This window comes from Arvicanthis niloticus, chromosome 8 (assembly GCF_011762505.2).
Source record: "Arvicanthis niloticus isolate mArvNil1 chromosome 8, mArvNil1.pat.X, whole genome shotgun sequence".
NCBI classification, from domain to species: domain Eukaryota; kingdom Metazoa; phylum Chordata; class Mammalia; order Rodentia; family Muridae; genus Arvicanthis; species Arvicanthis niloticus.
Genome location: NC_047665.1, coordinates 17443279 through 17469042, shown reverse-complemented (window position 1 = coordinate 17469042; position 25764 = coordinate 17443279). Strand labels below are relative to the sequence as shown.

General features: G+C 44.5%; 1 protein-coding gene across 17 annotated transcripts in view; it reads right to left on the bottom strand.

Moving 5' to 3' along the window:
* Window positions 1-25664, bottom strand: part of Atxn1 (ataxin 1) — a 410394-nt gene extending 384730 nt beyond the window's left edge. For 13 of the 17 annotated variants that reach the window (XM_076939095.1, XM_076939097.1, XM_034510061.2 and 10 more), the window contains exons 1-2: window positions 25469-25664; window positions 16821-16942 (exon numbers count right to left, since the gene is read on the bottom strand). The gene's annotated coding sequence lies outside the window, so the exon portion shown is untranslated. Of the gene's footprint in view, window positions 1-16820; window positions 16943-22711; window positions 23014-23992; window positions 24123-24183; window positions 24317-25260; window positions 25367-25468 lie in introns of those variants that run through there. The other 4 variants (XM_076939100.1, XM_076939096.1, XM_076939099.1 and 1 more) reach the window with 4 other exon arrangements.
* Between the last annotated feature and the right edge of the window lie 100 nt (window positions 25665-25764).

Genomic DNA, 25764 nt, shown 5'->3' with positions numbered 1-25764 from the left:
ATATTTCAGAAGGTTTTGACCGAGAATAAAATGTAACTGAAATATCTCCGCCATTCCTTTTTCCTACAGAACATTCCATGGGCTGAACTCCCAACAAGGGCCATGGGGTTGTCAGCTTCTGTCTGCATTTCTCCAGTCTAGCCTGCCCCTGCTGCCCATTTCCAGTTTTGACCCTTTCCTGCCCAGACAAAAATAGACATCTTTTGGATCTGTTGCAACTTGTCATTAAAAGAAATGAAACCCTCTTGCTTTTATTCTGGGCTACCTTTAAGCATCCGTGGCGTTAAAAAGAAATAAGCCCCGTTGTTTAATTCAGTGATGGGACATTTTTAAAAAATACATATATGCTTATGTAAACAACAGAAATCCAGGGAGAGAATTCTTCCAACAGTCCACACATGTCTATGCAAAACCAATCACTGGTGTTTTTTGAAAGCTCAACTTGTGGTGAGAGACAGGCCAGAACCAGCATGAACAAGTCTGTGCAAGACGAATTTAGCCTCGACTCCAGGTTATGCTGCTGGGCCAATGCCAACATAGAAAGAATGACTGTATGCACTGTGTCTAGCAAAGGAATGGGTAGTGTTGGCAGAAATGGACCTCAGGAGCTCAAGAGAGACTTAAAGCCCTACGGGAAGCAGAGGGAAGCAATGTGACATTCTGGTGTGTCTGGCCATCAGTGACTAAGCCTAGCTCAAAATGAGTGGGAGACCAAGCCCAGACAATGGGATGGTTAACACATTGTCTGACAGGGATGATGTCCAAGAGGATATCTCTGAAGCTAGACATCATCCATTAGGGTGACCCAGAATAAAAATGGTGACCCATTATCCCTCATGGAGAGTTCATTAAAGGCACCAAGTCCTGCGAACTCCCAATGAAGATCTTGGGGTGGTAATAAGTGATGTCCACTAGCATTTTCTGTTCCGGAACCTGTTAGAAACATTCTTAGCTACACTGTCACCAAGAGAAGCTCCCTGCCAAGACAGATCTCCTTGACTTCTGTAGGGGACAGAAAACTGCAAAGAGACAGTGAGGCGCAAACAGAAGTGATTCAATTCTGGGGGTGTTACACCTAGCAGCATGGTAGCCTGTCACCAGATGATTTCTAAAAAGACAGGAATAATTGCATTATGAGTACAACACATGCTCCAGGGTCATTGAGATGGATAGTGACAGCGATTAACCACAAGATATTGTCAATATATAATCAACACAGAAGCAATCTGTGTTACTGAAGAGTCGCCTGTCTTGCACAGGGTCCCTCCTGCTCAGCAAGTACCAGATAGATCCAAGGGCAGCTGGACACACTTCTGCTAACCTCTTCTGTAATGACCAAGAGAAACACAATAGAAAACTATAGACAGGAAGTTGACCTGACTCCATCTTCCCACCTACTGAGGAAGGGACTTCTCAAACTTCAGGATTCCAAATACAAGATCGATTTGACTTCCTGGTGTTTCTAACCTTGCTGACATTAAAGGAGAGACAGCTCAGCCATAAAAGTGCAGTGGTTATAAAAAGGAGACACTTCCTCCCACCCCCTCAATCCATCAAGTGGAGTCCTGGGCACTCCCAACACACCTAGCATCTAAATGAACAAAGGAATATCCCAGGATTGGAGAGAAACACAGCAGTTTAAAGTGCTTGCTGCTCTTGCAGAAAACTGGAGTTTAACTCCTAGCATCCATGTTAAGGGGCTCACAGCCATCTGTAACTCCAGGTCTATGGAACTGAACATCTTCATCTGGCCTCTGTAAGCACCTAAAGGCACACGTGCGCACACACAGACACACAGACACACAGACACACACACACACACACACACAGACACACACACACACACTCACTCACACACACAAATATTTAAGAAAAATATGTCCAAAGGCAACAAAGGTTGCTTACATCCAAGAGGCTGAATTCTGGAACTGCTTCCTTATCACAGCAGGTCCAAACTGCTCATTGGATCAACTCAATGAAAGCAGAAAATGTCCTCTTGTTTTATGAATTCAGAGGCCTACCTGCATAAGGCTTAGGGGAATCTTGGTTATACTGGGGGATGGAGGAGAGAGAAAAACTGCAGGCCAGAAAACCCAGGCTACAGATACAACAATTTAGTTACTTATTAATTTTTTTTCTTGCTGTAACCTAGTATCTGATAAGAAATAACTGAAGGGAGGAAGAAGGGCTTATTCTGGCTTACGTTTGAGGGGAAGTGATGGTGCAGCACCAAGTGGCTCTGAGCTGCAGCAGCAGAAGCTGAGGCTGCTTGCTCACATCTAGATGGGTCAGGAAGCTGAGGACATGAAGCACTGTGATGGTTTTCTCTTTTGTTCCTTTATAGTCAATCGAACAATGACCATGTAAGATGATACTACCCATATCCCGTGAGCAGCCCTTTCCTCCTTGTGTAAAACTCTCTGGAGACTCCCAGAATTATCACCTAGGGGATTCTAGAGCAGTCAAGTGATAAATGAAAGTGACCTATCACATCACTGGAACTCCAACCTGTGTCAGAGCTGCTAGGTTCTGTTGTTGTTGTTTTTAATGATGATGACGGTGACAATAACAATAACAATGACGATGACGATGATCTTTTGGATAATGACCATACTCTCCACTCAAGGAGTCATCCTGACTGTCTGCTGAAGCAATTTACCCACCATGCTTGATTTAATTCTTATGACACTGTAATCATGATACACTGGCCACCATAGTGCGCATAGCTGTGGTTTTTAAGGCCTAAGCTACTAACTAAATCAGAATGTCTGAGCAAAGTACCATCAAGAGATAAGGATAGCTCTGACTCATTCTACAAGAGGGGCAGGAAGCATAGGACTTGTATGCCATCAAAGTCTTTGAAGACTCTGGACATTTAAAATGGAAAATTTTAAATAATAATTATAATGACAATGATGATGATAATAATGAAATAATTTCAAGGCTTTATGACAAAAAATTACCATTCAGTACATCAGTCGGAAGAAACTTAGAGACCAGTCAAGCCACGTGATGTTCTCTGCTCAGCAGCACAGCAGATAGCTATTCATTCCTTTTTTCCAAAGATGGGCAGCCATCCTCTCAGGCTGACCTAGGATTTGAACTATATTATTCCTAGGGTTTGGTCTGGTGCTGGCGAGCAAAATTTTGGTCAGGGGCAGCCCATGTTTCAAAGCTCACATTCAGAAACATAATTGTTGTCATGTCGAAGATGCTCCTGACTCACACTTGCCTATGTTAGTCTGTAGGGCAAGTGAAACAGATGCACAGTGTACCAGGAGGGGGGGAAGTGGCTTTCTTCTTTTATATGTTTATTCAGATTGTTAAAATAGCACTGTTTATCTGGGTGGTTCCAAGATGGAAAAAGACTGCCTACAGCACCTTCTGAAGATTACAGGACAGAGGGCTGCAGAGGCTTCGGTGGGGCAGGGCATCCAAACTAAAACCCCCACAGTGGGGCTAAGATGCCATTATCACGTTCCTTTCAGACTCCACACAGAGCAAAGTCTCAGGAAAGAAGGTAGGTTTCCGCTAACCCGTTTGACAATTCCATGCACGTATATAATGCATTAGAGTTATTTTCTCCTTGTAGCATCTCCCCTTCCTCTCCTACTCCAGGTGACCCCCTTTCTTCTTCTCAACAACCTCCCTCTACTTGCATGTCTCTTACTTCATGACCCACCCAGTGGGATTTACTTACTGGAGCAGGGGGAAGTTTCCAGGTGTGTATGTATATCACTGCAGGATTTGACTTCGATCCCCCGGCAATCAGTAACAGCCACCTCGTGATGGAGCCTGGAGCCTCATAAATCCCTCCTCCCCCATTCTTGAAGGTCCAAACATTTTTCTAAATAGGTTGTTTTTTTTTTTTTTTTTTTTTTTTTTTTTTTGTTTGGTTTTCTGTTTCTGAAACAGTCTTCCTATGTACCCAGGGCTGGCCTCAAACTCACAACCCCTCATATCACATTTCAGAGTCCTGGAACTGTGAGTGTGCACCACTGTGCCTGGCTGATGTCTACGTTAGTAACGGGATCCTCTTTGCTTCTGTCTACACAGTAGTTCTATGCTTGTCTGATGAGGCTGGGAACATAGGAAGAACAAAACTGAGCTGAATGCCTCAAACTTCTGTCTCACTCTGGAGCCTAGGCTGGCCCGGAACTCCAGCATTCCTCCTGCCTCAGCCTTCTACATGGTAGGATGATAGGCACGAATCACTGCCTGGCTTCTAAAAAGACTTCAGTAGGAGACCAAAGATATGGTGAGAGTAGGAAGGATTTCTTTCCAGGTCCTTATGTGAAAGGCACCCCCCCCCCAATACACACACAGAGAGAGAGAGAGAGAGAGAGAGAGAGAGAGAGAGAGAGAGAGAGAGGATTGTATATGCAAATACACTTCTCTATGCCTGGGTTCAGAAACCCAGGAAGCCTCAGATGTAGACTGGATCTGAGGCCTGAGAAATAGGAGGAGAATTCAGAACAACATTCACCCAGATTTCCTTCTGTCCCAGTTGGAATCTCCCAGAGCAGAACAAGGTAGGGAAGCTTATGGTTCCCTGTAGGCTTGTACACTAGACACTTGGTTCTTGGTATCAGGATTCCATTTCCACCTGACACGCAGTCTAGTGTATAGCATCTCACCCCCAAACCCCAGAAATGGACACCATATATCTGTTAAAGGTTTCTCTATCTATGGCAACAGTGCTTCTCCTAGACAAAATCATATGTAAGACAGAGGAGGCGTCTGAGCCACCCGGTGGAAGAGGCCCAGATTCCACCTTCAGATCATTCTTCTGCCTCCTCAGTCTTGTTCCTGATGAGACTTGTCATGTATACAAAGGGCTGCTTCATTGTCCCAAGCTCTGGCATGGAGCTCACAATTCCACACTGTGCTTTATCCAAACCTGAGCAGCCTGACCCAGAACTGTAGACATTCTTCCCTTCCAGATAAACATAAGCCCCAGTGTTCATCAGAGTTGGCAAATGGGATCCCCAGAGCTTGTAAGGAAGACTAATAACCAAGACTAGGGAACTGATGTCAAGACACCTGAACCTCACTGACGTCCACTCACCCCTGTAACAGGACAGCTGTGCCTTCACGGGTCATCGTGAAACCAGAACCCAACAGGAATTCCTTTGCAAAGCAAAGACAATTTTAGATGTTCAAAAGATTCTTTTTCTGGATTGAATAAGTAGTTGACTCAAAACTGAACAAACCCAGCGTTCCATTGCAAGGAGCTTTCATTCCAGAGTATTCTCCCAGTGAGCACTCCTTTATCCACCCTTTCTCTTTAGCATAGTCTTCTGGAAAATTCTTATTCCTTTTGTCACCCACTATCATGATACCCAGTGCTACTGTTACAGATGTCATCATCTCTACTGTGGCCCTATCATGACTAAAGTGGATCCAAATCACAGTTTTGTTACCTTGATCCATGTAAAGAGAAGGGCTCACATCCAATCTGTTACATAGAGATTCATAGGGAAGTCCCTGTACATACCGCAGGCATATATAGGCCAGATGTTGAGTGTGGTGCAGCAGGAAAGATGCTCTTATCTCTGAGTTGAGGAAAAGTTTAAAAAATGCTACAAAAGGGTTGGATGTGGTGGCTCACAGTTGTAATCTAAGTGTGCTTAGATTAATCTAAGTTTGGGAGGCTGAGCCAGGAGGATAGCTACATGTTCAAAACCAGCCTTGTTTACAAAGTGAGTTCAAGGCCAGGCAGAGTGGCATAGTTCATACAAGCAAGAGCTACAGAAGAAGGAGGAGAGTATGAGAGTTCAAATAGTCTCCATCTAGCCTAGCCTAAGGGCTCCCTCAGGAAGGGACAGGAAGCTGAAATGTTATGTACTAGAGAAAATTAGCCAGGCAGGAGCCAGGAGTCACCGATCCTAAAGAAGGAGGAACAATACGTTTGTACACAAAACAGAACTCAAAGGGAAGTAAGTACTTAATGATTGAGACAGGCCTACATGACTGACCTAGCTGGAGGGATGAGGGGCATCCCAAGCCAGGGAGCCAGCTTGGAGATGCCGAACTTCATCCTGCAGCTGAGAGAACCTACAGTAAGAGGCGTTCGCCAGGGCAAAGATGTAAGCGGATTTCTAATATTCAAAAGTGTTTTCTCGGACTTCAGAGAGCAGAATGGGATGGACTAGAAAAACAGTATGTGTCATGCAGTCAGACATGTTGGCACATAATGCCTGAAATCCTAGCATTGGAGAAGTTGAAAGAGGAAGGTCACTGGCAGCTAAAGGTTAGCAGCTGGGAATATACAGAAGGAGGCTGTTTAAAAAAAAAAAAAATCCCAACACTTAAGTGGGGAGAACAGAATAATTTGTAGGTTTGTAGGGTATGCATTGTTTCCATATATACATTTGACCCTTTATATTCACAGATATATTCAAGATCTACCCAAGCTCCAGAATTTGTCTCAAACAACAGAAAGAAAAATATCTAATGTCTGTATAGAAAGTCCATCCAGTAGACATGTTAGATGCAGAGACATCCCAGCCTGGCTGAGCCATAAGCCCAAATTCAGATCATGAAACTTACTTTCCCCTTGACCTCGAAACAGAGGAAACCCATGCCAACCTTTTTGCCCAGAGAGCCATCTATAAGGGACAGCTACACCGTGCAGGGAGGGAGAGAAGATTCATGTCTCCAGTTCCAATATGGATGAAAGTCAACCCAAGTAGTTTCTTCAGCCTGGCGGGGAGCTAGACCCAACCACGCAGGTCAAGTCTCCAATCAACCAACATTGTGGACAACTGTTATACATTTGACATTCCGGCTTTGTCCCTTGAGGCCCAAGTGAGGGAGTAGGCCGGACATACTTCCACCCACATTCCCAAGACAGGAAGCACACAGGTCAACCACAGAGAGCAGGGAGACCCAGTGCAGAGGAGAAAAAAAATGTGACAGCCAGGATGGTGGCCTGGGGGGAGGAAAAGGCAAGACGGAAGAGCAGGTGTGAGGAGAAGTAAGGGGGGGAGCTTTGGGAACATACAGCATTGAGCTTTTAATAACAACCCATTCCCAAGAGAAACAGTAATAGGAGAGAAAGAGGGAGAGAGGGAGGGGAGAGAGTAAGACGAAGAGGGAGAGGAGGAGACAGAGGGAGAGAGTATCATCCTGGTAGAGCCAGATTGCTGGCTGGCTTGTACAAAGGCCCAGGTGCCCCTTCTCTCTTGTCTTCCTTCCAAGTGGGTCCACAACAGAAACTAAAGAAATGAACAACCCATTGTATTTAAAACCTTGAACTTCCATGCAATGCAACAAAAAAGTATGGCTGGAAGAATGGCTCAGTGGTTAGGACTGTATACGGCTCTAAGGAAGAACCCAACATCAGTTCCCAGCACCCAGGTCAGGTAACAGAACCACCTGTATGTGGTTTTGCAGTTCCAGCGGCTGACAAGCTCTCTTTCGGGGAGATGCCTGAACTCATGCTCACACACTTATACACAGATGCACATGCATATGCATAATCATTTTTTAAAATAAATATGAACATAAATATTGCCTCTGAAATAAAAATTGGGGTGTGTGATAGATAAAGAAGATACGACTTTTCAAAACACAGTGCTATCTAGAACATAGGAAAGACTTGTCTTCACAGGCTAGCACACATAGCCTCTCTGCTAACTGTGTGAAGGACAATTAGTAAGTAAACACAGAGATTTGTGCTATCTGGAGTGAGATCATAGCAATGCAAATCTGAAAACCCAGGGTTCAGTTAAGCTCACCAAAGAAAAAATGGATGTATCTCATCCTGAATCAGGTTGAAGCAAGACACGTTTCTCCATCATTAGCAGCAACATAACTCAGAGGAGGCCTTTGGAAGCGATTCAGGACAAACCCCTTCTCACTCAGCAATCCGCCTCCCGATCTGTACCCTGAGTGAAAACTACCCCTGCTGGCAAAGATAGCTGTCCTAGCTTCATCCTAAGAAACAACAGAAACAGACCAAGCATCCCCATGACTTCACACAGAAGTATTTGATAGACTGTAGCATATTCCAGGAGATGGCATTGTTATAGTCTAGGCAGCAAATGAGACTGTTTACCAAATTTAAAAGAACAAGATGAAGGGGAAGATGAGAGTGATGATGAGAAGGAGGAAGAAGAGGAAGATGGGGAGAAAGAGAAAGAGGAGGAAGAGGGGGAGGAAGAAGAGGAGGAGGAAGAGGAGAAGGAAAGGGAGGAGGAAGAGGAAAAGAAGAGGAGGAGCAAGAGGAGAAGAAGAGGAAGGGGAAGAAGGGGAAGAAGAAGAAGGTATATTTTAATTTGTCAAAATCTGGAAGACAGGGAATGGTGAATGTGGTCCTCAGCAGGTAAAGATGATTGCTGGCAAGCCCTGTGATCTGCTTTTGATCCCTAGAACCCACATGGAGGAAAAGGGATAGCCTTCTCCTGTGAGTTGTTCTCAGACCTACACACACACACACACACACACACACACACACACACACACACACTACTTTAAATAAACAAGGAGCACATGACTTAAGGACCTCAATGGGGGAATCCATGAAAGAGCCAGGATGGCACCAGGGCCAGCCCAGGCTGTGTTTCCACCCCTCAGTGGTGGTAGTCACTCTTCCATGGTATAGCTCCACCTGCTGATGCCATCACTTCCATACACAGGAAGTGAATCTGGTGCTCCCAAGTTTCAAAGATCCAATTAGGATTCACACTTACTCCTCAAAGACCCAAAGGGCATCCTCTTTGTCCTGAAACAGCTCCACCTTTGTTCTTATCTGCTTCCCTCACCTCTAAAATGCCCTACCTTCCCCTTCATTTATGCATTTGTTTTTTTAATTCTGAGATTCCTCCCAGTGAGGTGATATAACCAGGGCATGTGTACTAGTTGTTTTTTGTTTGTTTGTTTGTTTGTTTTTGTCAACTTGACACAAGCTACAGTCATTTTTGGAACAGGGCTCTTCAATTGAGAAAAATGTCACCAGCCTGTGAGCAAGCCTGTGATACATTTTCCTGGCTGGTGATTGATGAGGGAAGCCCCAGCGCACTGCAAGTGGGCAAACAAGAATCAATCCTCCATCGCCTCTATTTGAGTTCCTGCCTCCAGGTTCCTGCCTTGAATTCTTACCCTGACTCCCCTTAGTGATAGACTGTGGGACCTAAGAGTTATAAGTGAAATAAACCCTTTCTTCCCTGAGTGTTTTATCATCGTAATAAAAGCCCTAAGTAAGACAACATGCTTACCATGACAACAATCCCTTGAGACAGGCATTTTCTTCCCCATTCATTAGATGAAGAAGTTGAGGGTCACAGATTTTAAGAGATGTGGGTCGGGAGGGCCACACAACCACAGAGCTCCAATCAGAATCTAAAAAACTCAGCTTCCACTTAGGGGGGGTAGGGGGGAAGTGGGTATTCAAAAAGCTCCCAAATGTCATCTCTTCCATTTGCATTCACCTGCCGAATGAAACTATTAATAATTGCAACCCATCTTGAGGCATCGGCATGAGCTGCTTATAAATGAACTAAATAGGCGAGGCTGCAGTGAGCACGCTGATTGCAAGAGTCAAGGCAGAAGAGCAAAAGACTTACCTGGGGACTGCCACCTACACCTTCGGGTAAAACCAAATGACATTAAAAAAAAAAAGATGTCTACTCACAAATGAAAAGCAGGGTATGGCCCTAGATACGGATGCTCAGATCTAAGCTCCAGTGCACCTCTTGTAAGAAACAATGCCATAATTAGCTAGAAGATTCTTTTGAGTTATAACACAATCCACCTCTCTGGAGAGGGCTCTTCTTTGGGGCACACACACACACACAGGAAACTACTGCAGTATGAAACTAATATAGATATGGTGATAAATGACTGTCCGTACCACTGATGACTTACTCTCTAAATAATGACATAATAATAGCTAAAATATAAACTCTAATTAAGTACCAAACCTAACAAAGTCAAACAACAGCAAATGATGTTTGACAGAAGCAAAGGTCTTAGGGGAGGTGAGGGGAAGAATTCTAATAAAATCACAGAACTTGGCTGTGGAGGGAGATGGCTCAGGCTGGACGAAGCCGCATGCCCAAGCATGAGGACTGGGGTTCCATCTTCAACACTACGTTAAAAAACAAACAAACAAATAAAACTGGACATTATGGTGTAACTCTAGAGCTGAGTGGTGGGGTGGCTGACACAGGAGGATCCCCATAGGTTGTTGGCCAGACAGTCTAGCTAATAGGTGAGAGACTTTGTCTCCCAAAGTAAGATGCAAAGCAATACAAAAAGACATGCAATGTTGACCTCTGGTTTCTACACACACAAAATCTCAGAATTCTACAAGGTCAGCAAAAGAAAAAAAAAACATGATAACATTTTTTTTTTCAGTTTCTCATAGACGGGTAAACTGAGGCCCAGCAAGGTTTAAAGGTAAACCTTCCCGCTGATATAGCAAGAAAGCAAGAAAGAGATCAGATCTTCAGGCTATCAGTCGGACAGAATTCTTCCTAAGCCGCTCCTCCTCATTCCACTGTGTGCTATTCCACTCCGAGTTGTATTTTTAAAACAGCATTAAACATTCTATAAATATTAAATTCCTTTTTAATAATTTTCTAATGCACAGGGGCATATTTGAAGAAAGGGGGTCTGGTTTTGATTCCCTTTGGAAAACAGAACACTGCTCAGGAGTTTAACCTACTATTGAGTGAAATATTAACAGGCCATATAATGGTTTCAGTGTTTCTTCAGGAAAGCCAAACAGAACTCAAAAAAGCATATCCCCCGGGGCCTTCCAGTGGTGGTGTTTCTGGAGCGCACAGTCAACTCCACGGTCTACTCCACAAGCCCGTCACTGTTAAGTAACTCATCAGCAAATAAAGAGGAAATTACCGAAGGGGATTTGCCAAGCAATTAGTCCTCTGAAGCAGATGACATACAACTGTTCTGGGGAGGAGCTTCCCAGATAGTCATATGTCAGACTTAGAGCCTAGTAATCTGTAAATAAAAATGCACAGTGCACGAGTACAGCTGTGGTGGAGGCTGGAGCTGCCAGCCAAGCTCGTCGACAGCCGATCTCAAGACCTTTCCTACTCCCTGTGTTTGTAAAGGGGGAGACATTGCCACCAGAGATAAAAGCAATTCACAATAAATCTCACCCAACATCCAAAAGACAACCATGGTGGCTACGCATCACCTGGACACAAACTAGCAATGATTCGCTGGCTGATCCAGGGAAGGAGAGCGTAGGCTAGACCTGGAAAAGCAAGAGCATGAAGGGCCATGAGACCTGCACTCAGGTGGCCACCTGGCTACAGCTGACGGCCTCTGGCTGCACGTTTTGTTCTTAGCCTGTGCCCTGAGTGACACCCCACCACCTATCACACTGAGAGATAAATCGCTATCTGTCAGGTCGTGCAAGCTGAGCAATGACCCAGTGAAGCTCTCCAAGCAGTCAAAAGTTCAGCAGCTCCCTGGGACTCCGTGTTGAACAGCATCTGGAGCCAACTTAAGCCAGTTCCCCCAAAGCAGATAAGCAGAGTGCCGCCGTCATCAGTTTCTCCAATTAATAATTATCGAAAGCATGTAGGACTCTCAGGGCCGCACAGGGGAGAACAGGAAAACAGTTATAGGCAGCTTGAATCAGAAGCTCATGGGAGTCTCTGATCAGAGGGGCAAGCTTGGAAATAGGGAGCTTGTGGTCTCAGAACCATCCCCTGATGGTTTCTGAGCACACACAGTGCCTCAACTGCAAGTGCATGGAGTCACCAGAACCAGTGTGGAAAAGCCGGGTGCTGTGGCACACCCTTGTAATCCCAACACTATGGAGGTAGCGACAGAAGGATCCCTGGGGCTCACTGACCTGCCAGCCTCACCGATCAGTGAAAGTCCCTGTCTCAATGAACAAGACAATGACAACTGAAGAACAATATCTGGCGTTGATAGCTAGACTCTACACAACACAACCGTACATGTGCACCTCAGAACACGCATAGACATGCACAGAACTTCTTGTTTTTAATATTGTTATTTTTGTATTTAATATTTTCATTCTTAGCCACTTGAGGGCAATACGAAGAGCTCATGTAAACAACTCAAATCAAAACAAAACAAAATAAAAAAGAATATTAAACAATCTTCAGGCTTTTCCTAAGTTCATGTAAATAGACTGCTCATTCACACAAAGATAATTTTCAAGGATCTCCTGCCCTGTGTGTCATGGACTCTTAGGCTAATGTTCCCCCAAGAACCAAGGCTTAACAATGATATTTATTTCAACAGTGTGTTAAGTAGCCTAAGCTTGCTTAAGCTTACTGTGGAGCTGAGGCTGGCCTTGAACTCCCGACCTGCCTGCTTCCAGATCCTAAGTGCTACAATTACAGGATATACAATCATGCTCAGCTCCATTTCATATTTATTTATCTATATTTTTTTTATCTTCTATAGGATATTAAGTGAGAAGCTAATTTTTTAAAGAGCTGTGTCTGGTATGGTTGGCTTTTCATACATAACGATATATATATAATATATGTATATATATAATTATATATTATATAATATATATGTGTATATTTATGTATACACACACACACACACACACACACACACACACACACACACACATATATATATATATATATATATATATTCTTACACATTAAAAGATCCTATAGAAAGCCTCTAGGAAATCATCAAAAATTATAAAGCACACCCATACTAATATGATTTATCAGAAATACAGTTACTGAATGGCCGCAAATGAACAATGGCTAAGTTGTTAAGTGGCTGACACAATGAGATTCACGCCTGTCAATCAACGGTGGAAAAGATCAAAGAAATGCTGGGATTCTTGCTAATAGGTACGGGGTACCCTTCGAAAGTCTTCAGAAAACCGCTTGGAGGAAAGTACAAATGATATTTGTTTTAAGTGAAAAGAGACACCGCATGGGCTGAGCGTCGAAAGCAGCATTCATCTTTATACACACGCGTATTAGAGCTAGCTAAAATTAGCTCCTCTATCTATTTTACAAAGGAATAACTCCATGGCACTGAGTGAAACACAGAACTTCTAGGGTTCTGGAGCTCTAACAGAAGAGATCCCCCCCTCCATGATTTACCTCTGCATCAACCCAGTCCCCCTTTGCCACCCCAGCTTATGAAGAACTGGCAAACAAAGACTGGGTCATGTAAGCCTTCAAGCTCTGCTCCTCACTGCCTCTTACCTTCTCCCTCTTCATTCAACACCAGCTCCAGTGTCCTCAGATTCAGTCAAGTCCTGAGTGTGAACAACCCTCTGCTAGGCCGAAGACTCCAGAGGACAAGTTCAAAACCCTTTCTATACCAGTGATGCTTCCAAACTGCTTTTTGGACTGACCTCTCCCCTAGCCCCATACCCCCACCAGTCTCCCTGACTTCTGAAACTCAGAGCACCCCCACTTTCAGCCACAGTTGCCCAGCCTACATCCTACATACAAGCAGGCATTTGCCTGTTGACCCAGCCACTCACAAGACTTTCCTCTGCCTCTCTCCATCTCTTCCCGCAGAAGTGCAATCCAGCCTTCAGAGACCAAGTCACGTGATCCTCCTCCTCCTCACAGTGTTTCCTGAACTCCCACCACCTTTCTGAATTCCTTCCGGGTCAGAATGTACCCCCTAGTAAGTACAACCCAACCCTCTCTCGGCATTGTTAGCTATTTCTGTACATTCCTTCTTTCCCTCGCCTGGTCACGAAGAATGGATAATCTCCGCTAGCTCTTGCTCACTCTCATGTCCAGAGCACCATGAAGTAGTTGAAAAGAAAATACACAGAGAATATATGAATGAATCACTTCTTTATATAGATAGTAGCTGTGAATAAGTTAGGTCATAACTGGCTTAGCTGTATCATATTCATAAAATAACAAGAGCCAGAAATAATAATCCAGATTCTCATTTAAAAAGAATAACTTGAATATATCAGAAGGCAAGAGGATACTCTCTCCCTGCCCACATACAGCCATCAACTGTGCGGACCATAATGAGGTCATTTTGTATGCAAGATGTTTAGCTAATGCATATATGTTTCTTTTCAATGCAATCAGAGAAAATATCAACGGCCTAATGTTCAAGGTGACACTGCACTATTTTGTCAGTAAGACCTTGAATATCCCCATGACACTTGTTTCTGAGGCTAGAAACCCCTGCACCTCAAAAAGCAGGCTGTGCTGCCCAAGATAAGACTCCTGGCTGCCTGTCTTGTTCGCAAGAAAATTCTTGAGATACCTTGTGATAGATAATGACTCTCTTCAAATACCACAGGTTTTAAAAAGAAAAGAACACCTCACCCCATATGCACCTGAACCATATCTCCTAAGACTTCAACATGAGGATCTTCTGCCTGGCAAAATGGGTTCCCCTGAACAGGGAGAGCAACAGTAAGACACCCCACCCTGCCCGTTAGTGGACACCTGCAGATCCTAAGAGGCATCACCTTGCAGTAACTAGGCATCACTCTGCTTCCATTTACAAGAATGGTTCTCAGTCTTCCTGATGCTTTGACCCTCTAGCATAGTTTCTCTTGGTGTGGTGACCTCCACCCATAAAATCATTGTTGTTCCTACTTCATAACTGAAGTTTTGCTACTATTACGAATTGTAATGCAAATATCTGTGTTTTCCTATGGCCTCTGGCCACCTGTGTGATAAGATCATTCAACCCCTAAAGGGGGTCATGACCAACAAGATGAAAACCACTGATTTAAAGGGGAGCCTCTCAAATACAATCGATACAATCAATCAATCAAATACAATCAATAAAATATAAAGAACTCATTTGCATAATTCAAAAGAATACGATGCTTGCTTGCGGCATGCTAACTCGCTCCCTCTCTGCTTTGCCCCGCTGAGGTTTCTTAGATCCTTCCTTCCTTTCCTTCTGTCCTGGGAATTGAACCAAGAACGTCACACATGCTAGCAAATGCCTTTCCATTGAGCTATATTGCCAGCCTGCTAGCTATACTTTCTAAGGCTTCTAAATAACTGTTAGTCATGCCTCTTTTTAAATATATTCAAACTGCAAATAACTCCATGCATGCATTGCTATTCACTGCCAGTCTATCTTACTACAATGCAAAAAAAAAAAAAAAAAAAAGAAAAAGAAAAAAAGAAAAAAAAAAAAAAAGCAACCTACCACAGAAGAGTTAACATAAGTTCAGATTTAAACGTCAGAAAACATAAATAGAACCCTTATTGGCTTTGGAGAGCCACAAATACCTACAGGGTTGGTCCAAAGACCAAGGTCTAGGCATATTTACTTGTTTCTAGTCATGTATAATCCAGGAACAACCACGGGACAACAAAACCATTATAATCACCCTGTCTAGAGATAAGCTACGTGCTAACAGTGATAGCTTATGGCCATAAGCCATATGCCAGGTGGATTTAAAACACACGTGCATTTTTTTTTCTCCCATTCCATCCTCACAGGAGCCCTCTGCTGTCCCCATTTTGTATAGAGAAACTGAGGCATGATACAAGCACGACTGGGGTAGCATCTGGAGGTTTGAAGTCCAGACACTCTGGCAAGTGACAGAGCTTCAGGCTCTTACCTCAGAGGCCATGGAGTTCATTCTTGGCTTAAAATAAACAGGTTCTGGGGTGTCAACACAAAAACCTGGTGAATTTGCTTGGGAGTTGTATTTGGTTTGACTTTTTGAGACAGGGTCTCAGGCTATAACCTAAGCTACTTTAGAACTCACTAAGCAAGTCAAGAGAGCCTCGAACTCTAAGGTCCTTTTCCCTCAGCTCTTTCTATCACATGTTGAAATTACAGACACGAGCCGCCATGCCCGGCTCCACTGGATCGTTTTTTAAATGAACACTTTTGGTAAAGCCAGTCTCTACCTTTTGATGCGTGGGTTTTGAAATCCTCGATTTGGCATAATGTGGTTTGGTAAGAGGATCTTCTGCTTCCTAACCAAGAAAGGAACATTCCAGAAACACTTCCTTCATTCCAGGAGATCAGAAGGGAACATTCAGATTCAGGAGGTCTAGGGTGGAGCCCAGATTCTGTCTGAAAGTCTCTAAGTGAGCCTGTTGCCCAGGCAGCCTTCGGAACTTCTGGTGGGGCCTGGCTTCATCACTTCAAGTAAAACTTCTCTCAAGGCAGAGGAAATCGATTTCCTATTTTCTATTTCACAACCCCCCTTGGTTGTGTAGACCAGTGTCCCCAAGACCTTCCAGCCCCACGTTCTGGATGAATTTCATTCTCTCCGGATTTCACAGAAAGGCAGAGGCCTCCTGTCTGCTCTTTAAAAGAGAACCCTGAGTCAACAGTCCTTGCTTACACACTGTTTCAAGACTCTCTCAGCCAGAAAATTTTACTGTATATGAGGAAATCAGGAAGTTGTAAAATCCAAATAGACACAAAGAAACTCAAGACTCAACAACTCTTGGTTGCCGCTGACACAACAAACAGTTCTGTTTCTCTGAAAATGTAGCTTTCTGTAGTAAGAACCTAAAATGTGAGAACTGACACTCAGGGCAGCTGGCAGTTTAGTGTTCTTAACCGATTCAAGGAAAAGGGACACCTAAAATAATCAAGGGCAAGCCTCAGGCAGTAATCATTGATACAAATTCAATGCAGATTTCTTCCCAAACCAAGTAGACCATAACTATAGATGGTTTCACCCAAGTTTAACAACACAGAAACACAACACACATACACACACACACCCCTGGGCAATTTTCCATATACTATAGTTTCAAAGAAAATTATATTTCACAGTTAACAGAGTACACAGCTGGTGAGCAACCATCCCAAGTCAGACTTTATCCTCAGATGGAAAACAGAAAACGTTGTAAAACTCTCACCTGACATGTGATGTCCTTCCCTGTGGAGGGAGTGGAGGAAGAGACTGTTGGAGAAGGATGACAGACAGATCTGCAGCTTGAAAGGACCACCCTCGGGACTTGTTGCACGGTGCAGGATGCTTCTACCGTGGTCCAGGAAGTACAGAAGAAATCCAAGATGAAAGACCAAAAACAAAGAGAGAAACAAACAAAAAAAAAGAATAAATCGCTTTCTACAAAGGTCTATCTTAAGATGTCTGCACTGAGGGCTGGTGAGATGGCTCAGTGTTTAAGAGCACTTATTGCTCTTCCGGAGGTCCTGAGTTCAAATCCCAGCAACCACATGGTGGCTAATGACCATCTGTAATGAGATGTCTGAAGACAGCTACTGTGTACTTATATATAATAAATAAATAAAAATATTTTTTTTAAAAAAAAAGATGTCTGCACTGAAATACAAATCTTAAGAACATCACCTTTTGAATTTTGTTATAGAAGAGTTACACAGACAGCAATCAATTCAGCAGAACAGGTTTGGTTTTATTCTGCAGGGCTCAGGGGAGCCAACATATGAAATCTAGGCCATCCCTTCAGTCAAATGAAAACCCTGGTCTCCATGTTTGAGACAGCTCCTGTCATTTCCTCAGGCACCCAATAAGTAACCACAAGCCACTCATCACAACTAGCATCAGGTAGGAATGGGAATGGACTGAATAGCAACTGAGCCAAAAGCCTAATTTTAATCTAGTATACACTGTCTATCCACATGCAACTCGAAAGACAATCATGACAGAATGTAGTTATTAACACACTAGTGCAAAGGTGAGTGGAAAATGAAATGAAGAAGAAAACAAGGTCTGATTATGAGAAAAGGTCTCATGTACCCCAGGCTGACCTCAAATTTGCTATGTAGCAGAGGATGACCCTGAAATTCAGATCTTCCTGCCTCCAACTCCCAAGCGCTGGGAATACAGACATAGCCCACCATGTCCAGTTTATGCAGTGCTGGGGCATCACTTTCTGTGAATGGTAGACAAGCACTCTTACCAACTGAGGTCTGTGCCCAGCCGTTCAAAATTTTAAATCTGTTGAACAGACATTGTCTTCACTTTCAGTTTGCCCCAAGAGTCAATCTAAGTCACTCACTATATGATGAATGTATGAATGGATAAGAAGAAATGAATGACCTCTTGGTGCTTGTGAGATACTTTTGTGAATTAAAGATGTGCACACAGAATCAGGAGAAGTAGAGGGCCTGATCTGCAAGCACACATTTTTATCCTTAGTCATTAAAATTATTTACTTAAGTGCTGGTGGTACCCAATTAGCAACCAGATTACACCAAAAGAATCAGCCATGCTGTTGGGATAGAAGGAAAAAAAAATCAGTCAACTAAGTGAATGCTGAACTGATTCTTCAGTCAGAGCCACTGGAGCTGAGCTGCATATGTGTTTAGGCTGATTTTAAATTTAGTCTGGGTTTCCTAAGCTCTCGCCAGGTAACAGTAGGAAGAAGAAGGCCCAGAATTATATTGGGTGTCAGAGAGAAACTATTCTGGAACAGGAATATGATCTCCAACGTGAATAATCTGTAAACAGGTAAGGAAGCCAATTATCCTTGGGTACATGGCAACTCATCTCAGTAGTCATAATTATTTTCAACCATACACACTCGCTATTTTTAAGAGCACAGCCCAGCTGGAAAGGAAAATAACTTCCATTTCTTTCCAGCACTTTGCAAAGTAATGAATAGTAGCCAAAGTATTCTTCCTTCTAACGAATCCATTCACCGTCAATTTATTTAAGCGTCTAGTACGTGCTTGGGTCTGCTCTGCAAAAGAAGTACTTTTTATCAGTCTTTGGTTTCCCCGTATGTAATCCATGTGCGGAGAGAAAAGCTAAGTGGAATATCCCATACCCTTACAAAAAGAAAATAAATCACCATCTTTTTACCAAAAAGGCTGTTGGTTTACAAACAGTGACCAAGTTCAACGGGAGTGCATAAAATTCTATTTCATCTTAACACGGCATTTATTTTAAGGACAAGGGAAGTTTTGATTTTTATTTGGTAACATTTCAAAGGAAGCTTCAAAATACTTAATAATCATTTTCCCAGAAACTCCAAGTGCTGGGGACTTGGGTTTGCTTGTACATGGATTTGTGTGTACACAAGGCCCTGTTTACATATCGCCTGGCAGATAAGGCTTGATAGAGTCCAAATTACAGTCTCCTCCCATTCTGCTGAAGTACACAGAACAGTCAAATGTGATGCAAATGCTGTAAAATATTAATTTACTCTAGCACTGGCATGCCTCCTTCTTTCAAAAAGCATTTGTCCTGCTATTCTCGCCAGAGTAATAGTTATTTGTTTGCTGTATCCCATAAAAAAAGAAGAAAGAAAGAAAGAAAGAAAGAAAGAGAGAGAGACAGAGAGAAAGAAAGAAAGAAAGAAAGAAAGAAAGAAAGAAAGAGAAAGAAAGAAAAGAAACGAGAATAAAGGCAAGGCCACATGAACTCACTGTAAAAAACACACCAACAACGAGCAAGATGATAAACAATAAAACACTGCATACAGTGACACACACTGAAATTGAGATCTTTAATATTTCAAAAGCACAAAGCAGAGAATCACAATCCTATTAATAGTGAAAGATTACCAAGCAAGTCGGCCCAAATAACTGAAACTGAGATGGTGTATAAAAACGAGGAGGGAACACAGTAGCCAGGATTAGGGCCTAGGGCACGAAGAAAGAAAGTCTGCCATACACGGTAGCAAAAAAATGCCTTCTCTTTCTGTAAGAAGCACACATACTTAAAGGTTGGCAGCTGGAATCACCACTAAAAATACCTGATAAATAAGTCACTCTAAACCTTAAACCCATCACACTGAACAGGGCATTTCAGGGAAAGCAGGTTGAGTCCTTCTCAGATCAAATGAAGCCCTGCAACCATCAGAACACCTACCCTGTGAACCCTGAGGTCTTTTTACACCTCCAGTTTTCTGAAAAGGGATTTTGGAGTAGAACACCATTTTCATTTACATGACGGTGATTATCATTGCGTTTTCATTAGCCCACAAATGGTATGCATTAAGAGTTGTAGAAAAAAAATCAATGAGTCACTGGTGCTAATGTCAAACACGCCAAACAAAAGAGGACATGAGTTGCTATGTTTGTCTGTTATAGCTCTGAATATGCTTTAATTCATGTGGGACTAGTAATAACAGGAAGTATAAACATTTATACTAAATTATCCTAAAGGGTTAAGGTTTATAAGGGCTATAAAATATGCCATTATGCGGATTAGAGTAAAAAATACATAAAAATAAAATTAGAAAAGAAAAAAAATAAAAATGCTGTTTCTACAAATAAAGATAAATTATCCCACAGCATCCCTTTTCTTCCATAATTTTAAGTATTTATTTTTTTAAAAAAACTCAATTCAATTACAATTCTTACAGCCAATATTTTTTCAATTATGTATAGCTAGCATCCTATGTGCACATCATCATGTCACTGCTTACAGAATTGGGATGAGTGAATTTATTGTGCTAAATGAAATTAAATGCAACTGAAATAGTATTACTGGTGACTCAGAAATTCAAATCTTAAGCAACAAGCCAAAGAAAAACTGCATGGTAGTCCTCAGGTAGAGACTGTAGCCTCCGCTGACATTTCTACAGTTTTCTGCTTATAACAAACATTTAACAAAACAAGAAAAGTGCCCGCTTCTATTTCTCGGGTTGGAAATATGATGACAAGGATCAAAATCTGTTCTTTGAAACAATTAAATTAACTCTCTCTCCCTCTCCTCTCAATCTCTCTCTCTCTCTCTCTCTCTCTCTCTCTCTCTCTCTCTCTCTCTCTCTCTCTCAGAAGCCAGTCATTCAGACTTGCATGCCACTCTGAGAAGATACAAAGCCTGTAAGTCAGTCAACCCCAAGCCCCTAAAAGATGACAGACTGTCTCCTGAGAAGGCTCTTTTCATATGCAAGTGTTTAAGCTTTTCGGAGTCTTCAGATGACTACAGTTCAGAGAAATTAACATTCACTCCTACACTCAGCTGCTTACATGAGCTCAGGGTTTTGGTAAAGTACATTTATTGACTGACTCCTAATAGGAAGCAGAGCGAACTGCTACAGTCTATTTGGCAGGAGAAGCTGTCTAACAAGGTATGTGCAGGAGCAAAATCCTCTTGACATTTCAACACGGGAGAGAAAACAAAGTCACATTATACAAAAGGAATGTGAATCCTTAAACTCTAAGGACAACCAGACCTGGGAGCCATAGGAGTGTTGACTAGCGTTTTTAGTACTTTCTTCACACTGGACAGTCCTCGTTCCTGGGACTCTGGGTGCTGGAAATTTTTGGCCATCTTCTGCTATTTGATATACAATCTGATGGCTCAAGTCTTTCTTTAATTTTTCTCTCAAAGGCAACTGGGAGGCCTGAAGTCTCTTTATACTATTTCTAACAAAATACTATTGCTTGCCAAACCCTCTTAAAACGAAATGGGGGGAGGGGAAGGGGAGATATGATGCCTTTTCCAGTTCTCCATCAAGCACAGACACTTCTCGTATTTATTTTGGCAAGGGCTCATTTGTACACTGAAAAACACAGGCGCACATTTAACTGCAAGTCAAGCCGTTTCCCTGTCTGTTGCAGAATAGAATCGAGGCCCTCCAAGGTGTATATTAAACTTAAAACTTCTGTCCTCTTATTTTAAATCCTGGTTTCACATGAACTTACCTCTCAGAAATAATAGCTCATTTTAACCACAATGATGCTACAGGACCAGGCCACAATAATGTACTCACCACCTAGACTCAGTAACCAGGGGAAACTCATAACACTCCCCCCCCCCCCCGGAGAAAAATTGGGCAACTTTGTCAGTCTTGGCACTGGAGAGGTGAGAGATTTGTGTGTGTGTGTGGGGGGGGGGGTGGTGTTTCTCTCTATGTCTTTCTCTCTTCTATTTTAACCGATTTAGCTACTTCGGCCCTAAAACTATAAACTGACTGGCAGGGTCACAACTAAATCATGTCACATCCAAAGTTCCTAAAACACTCCCCTTCATTTGGACTATCTGAACAATGTTGGGCTCCAGCAACTAAAGATACTTTTCTGTTATCTTTTCGGTCATAATATAATCTTTCTGGCCTTAGTAGGCTTAAGGTGGTGCCCAAATATAAACACTGGACTGCAGCTCTCTAGACGTTCATTAAATTATACTCTAAAGTAGCATACAGACTGTTTACCGTGCAAAGCTCCGTGCAATAGACTGGCTTGCATCATCTCTAACTTATCTGCAAAAATATTTTTCAATTACTTCTGAAGAGCATCAAAGATCAGGAACAACAGATCCAAATTAAGAAAGATAATATTCAGAATGCCTGCCTACTGTCAGCATCTGTTTTTATAATGTAGACTGTAAAGTTTAAAAATGTAACAGTGGGGATAGGCTTTCCAAATAAATCATCTCCTTTTCGTAAACTATCTAGAAAGCCAGCCAGCACTGTCAGCAATTTTAAAGTACGGGTGTGATGTTCTCTCATACTTGAAAGGGTTAAGTGTCTGCAAGGCCAGAGGCTCTAGACTGCAAAAGAAATGTTGCTTTAGTCAGCTCTGAAAGGTTTCTAGCAAGTATCAAATACTTGTTGATCTGCTCACAATAAACACCAGCAGGATTGTCAGGCTCCTTTCTCTGTCTGGGGAGATGCATTTACATATTGTACCCAGTAGGAACAGCGTGTTGGTTTCCTTTAGAAAAGCTAAGTAGTTAGAAGCCTCATTCAATGTCTCCTGTTCAGATGACTGAAAGAAGATGCAATTGAAACAGTGAAGTCTCTCCTTTCCCGTTAGGGCAGCTCAAATACTGTGCATAAAACACTTGGAGTAGTTCAGGCAAACCCACCTGAATGGGCCAAGGAGCACTGTCTGTTGCCATGGCAGCCTGATCTAATTACATGAGTGATCAGGGCTGGAGTAAGTGCACAGAAAACTAACACCACCGACAGTATCTATGATGAGAGAGGCAGACAGGCAGGAGGCTTTTCAGCCTCGGCTTTATGTGGAAGGTGGCATTCAAGCCCATTTATTTGCAAAGCTGCTAAAATATTGACTGATGCGTGGCCAGTTAGAGGGCAATCAGAGGAGATTTAACGCCACAGCTAAGCTGTTATGGTGCAATCCCCTTTCCAAGAGTTCTTGCGCATGTTTTTCTTCTCACTGGTGGCTACCTCTAGCTTCCCCTGGCATAAGCTTCATTCAAAAACAAAATTAAAAAAAAAAAAAAAAAAAAAACCTCGGCTATCAAACTGTCTTAGCTACCCACCCACCATCAATAAACCAGGGGGTAAGCTTAACTAGAGCTTCTAGGAATGACAGGACTCTTAAAAAAAAAAAAAAAAGCCAAACAGAAATGGTTTAGCAAACACTATTGCAAAAAGTAGCCAGCTGCACCTAAAAATACCCAGCATGTAACTACCTTGTTGCCTACGATCTATAGCAATGCTGTTTTAATATTAAGAAGAGCTCGCATTATAAAATAAAAATGTCACTGAGATGGCACTACTAGGTTGCTACAGGGAAGCATAGGGCATACACACATTCCCCTGCACGCCAGGCAGGATGTGAGGTGAGAACTCTAAAACATTACTTTTTTATTCTGTAGGTGCTGTGGGGTCTTCTAATTCTGCTAATTGTATCCTGTGTGTGTCTCTCTCTGACAAACTAAGAAATCTCTTCGGGGACAGAACCAGTTTGGAGGAGTTTCTACAGCACAACATACGGTAAACAAAATAAAAATAGCTTGCCTTTCTTGTTAGCCACATAGCGCATTATATAACCAGCTTCCGACTGGCTTTTTTTTTTTCCGCCCTTACTACTCTTCAGCAATTTCCCAACGTTCCCAAGTATTTATATTACCCTCTTATCTGTAGGATTATACAGCAAGAAAGCAAAACAAAACAGGACAGCCACGGAATCGAACTAAAACCCCATCGTCTTAGAACCTTGATCGTCCCCCAACCCCCACCCCACCCCCCGCGCCCCTGGCAGAGTCTAGATCAGCACCCTACTTCCACCCACCCCACCACCACCACTAAGGTCCTTGCTCAATCTCCCTAGAAAACCTGAATTGTTTCACCGCTTGCAGTCAGCTCTCTACGTGGTCTGAAATAAAATGAAAGCGCACAAGCCACAGAGTTGAAGGAGATGGCTAAAGAGAGGTCGAAGCGCTGCAGAGTCAGCCAAGGGACCACCGTGGACCCCCTGCCCTCCCCATCGCGATGGTCCTGGCCCCCGCCCGGCGCGCGAACACATGCACACATACACGCACCTCCACACTCACACGCACTTACTCCCTCCTCTCCGACCCCGCCTCACCTCTCGCTCCGCCCGTCCGGCCCCTTCCCTGCCCCCTGCGGGACCGGCCTGCGCGCTCGGCTGCAACCACGTAGGAGGCGGCGGTGGCGGCGGCGGCAGCCCCGGCAGTGGCGGCGTCTCGGGCCCCCGAGTGAACGAGCCGCGGGGCTCCGGGGCACATCCCAATCCCCGCAGCGCCTCCTCCGCCGCCACCTCCTCCTTCCCCTCCTCCCGTCTTCATTCACCCTCCCTGTCGCCGCGCAGCAGAGCAGTCCCGGCGCAGGGCAGCGCCCGCAGCTCCTCCGCTACTGCCGCGGGCGCCGGCAGGGACGCCGGGCCGGGCCGGGCCGGGCCGGGGCGCTCGCGGGCTCCCGGCTCCCGGCTCCAGCTCCGGCGGCGGCGGCGGTGGCGGCGGTTGCTGCTGCTGCTGCTGCTGCTGCTCTGGATCAGGAAGCGGCCGCACCAACAGGGCGGCGGTGGCGGCTGCAGCTAGGGCCGGTCCCCGCCGCCTCTCCCGCTGCGCGGCGATGGCCCGTGCGCCCTTGCCCCTTGAGCCGCCACCTCTCCGCGCCCCCAGCCTCGCGCAAAGTCCCCTCTAGGTCCCCTCCTGGCCCCGAGAGGCTGGCCTGGGCGGGGAGACCCCAAGCTCGGGGTTGCCTCTCTCAAGCTAGGCGACCCCGGGCGGGGAAGCCCAGCCCTCCCTCGAGCCCCCGCAGCGCTCACCGCCCCCACCCGGGAGGGGGACTGTAGAGGAGTGAAGAGGGCAGCGCGACCCTCCGCGCCTGCCGCCTCCCCCTTCGCCACACGGAAGGAGGAGGACAGGGCTCTATGCGCTCGCCGCCGCCGGACCAGCAGCAGCCGGAGAGGGGCGCCGCCGTTCTCCCCACCCGCGCCCCCCGCCCGGGCGCGCCCCCCTCTCCTGGCGGCCGCCAACCCAGCCCCTAGCTGCTCCCCTTGCTAGCCGCTCATGCTCCCAGAGGGGGTCCTGAGTCGGGAGGCTGGAGCCGGGCACTGGTGTATGTACACATAGATACACACACACACACACTCGCGCGCGCGCCTGCACACACACACACACACACACACACACACACACACCAGGACGCGTCGGTTTCCTTAGCTCCTCTTCCAGCTGTTTTCCGTGCAGCCCATTGAGACTGGGGGAGGGGGGGTGTATGCTGGATGTTCTTTGGCCCCTCTCCGGAGAGAGCGGCTTGGGGTGCGGGAGGAGGTGATTTTAATCTAAATCGGGGGGAGGGGGAGGGGGAGAGAAAGAATCAGAGGAGGAAAAAAAATAGCCACTTACTGTAAAGTGTAAATGGATCTGGGGTTGCGTGGGGAAGGGGGGACAGAGGGAGAGACACAGTGTCCTGCGGCTGCTGTAGCTCTAGCTGCGGCTCCACAGGGCTTGTTTTGGATCCCCCTGCAGTGAAACAGGTCCTGTACGGCTCCTCCACTGTAGTAGAAATGATGTCTGCGGTATACTCTGCTCTCTCCTCCTCCTCCTCCTCCTCCCCCCTCCCCTCCCTCCTCCCTCCGCCCGCCCTCCCTCCCTCGCGCTCTCTCTCGCGCTCGCTCGCTCGCTCCAGTATGTAAATGTGT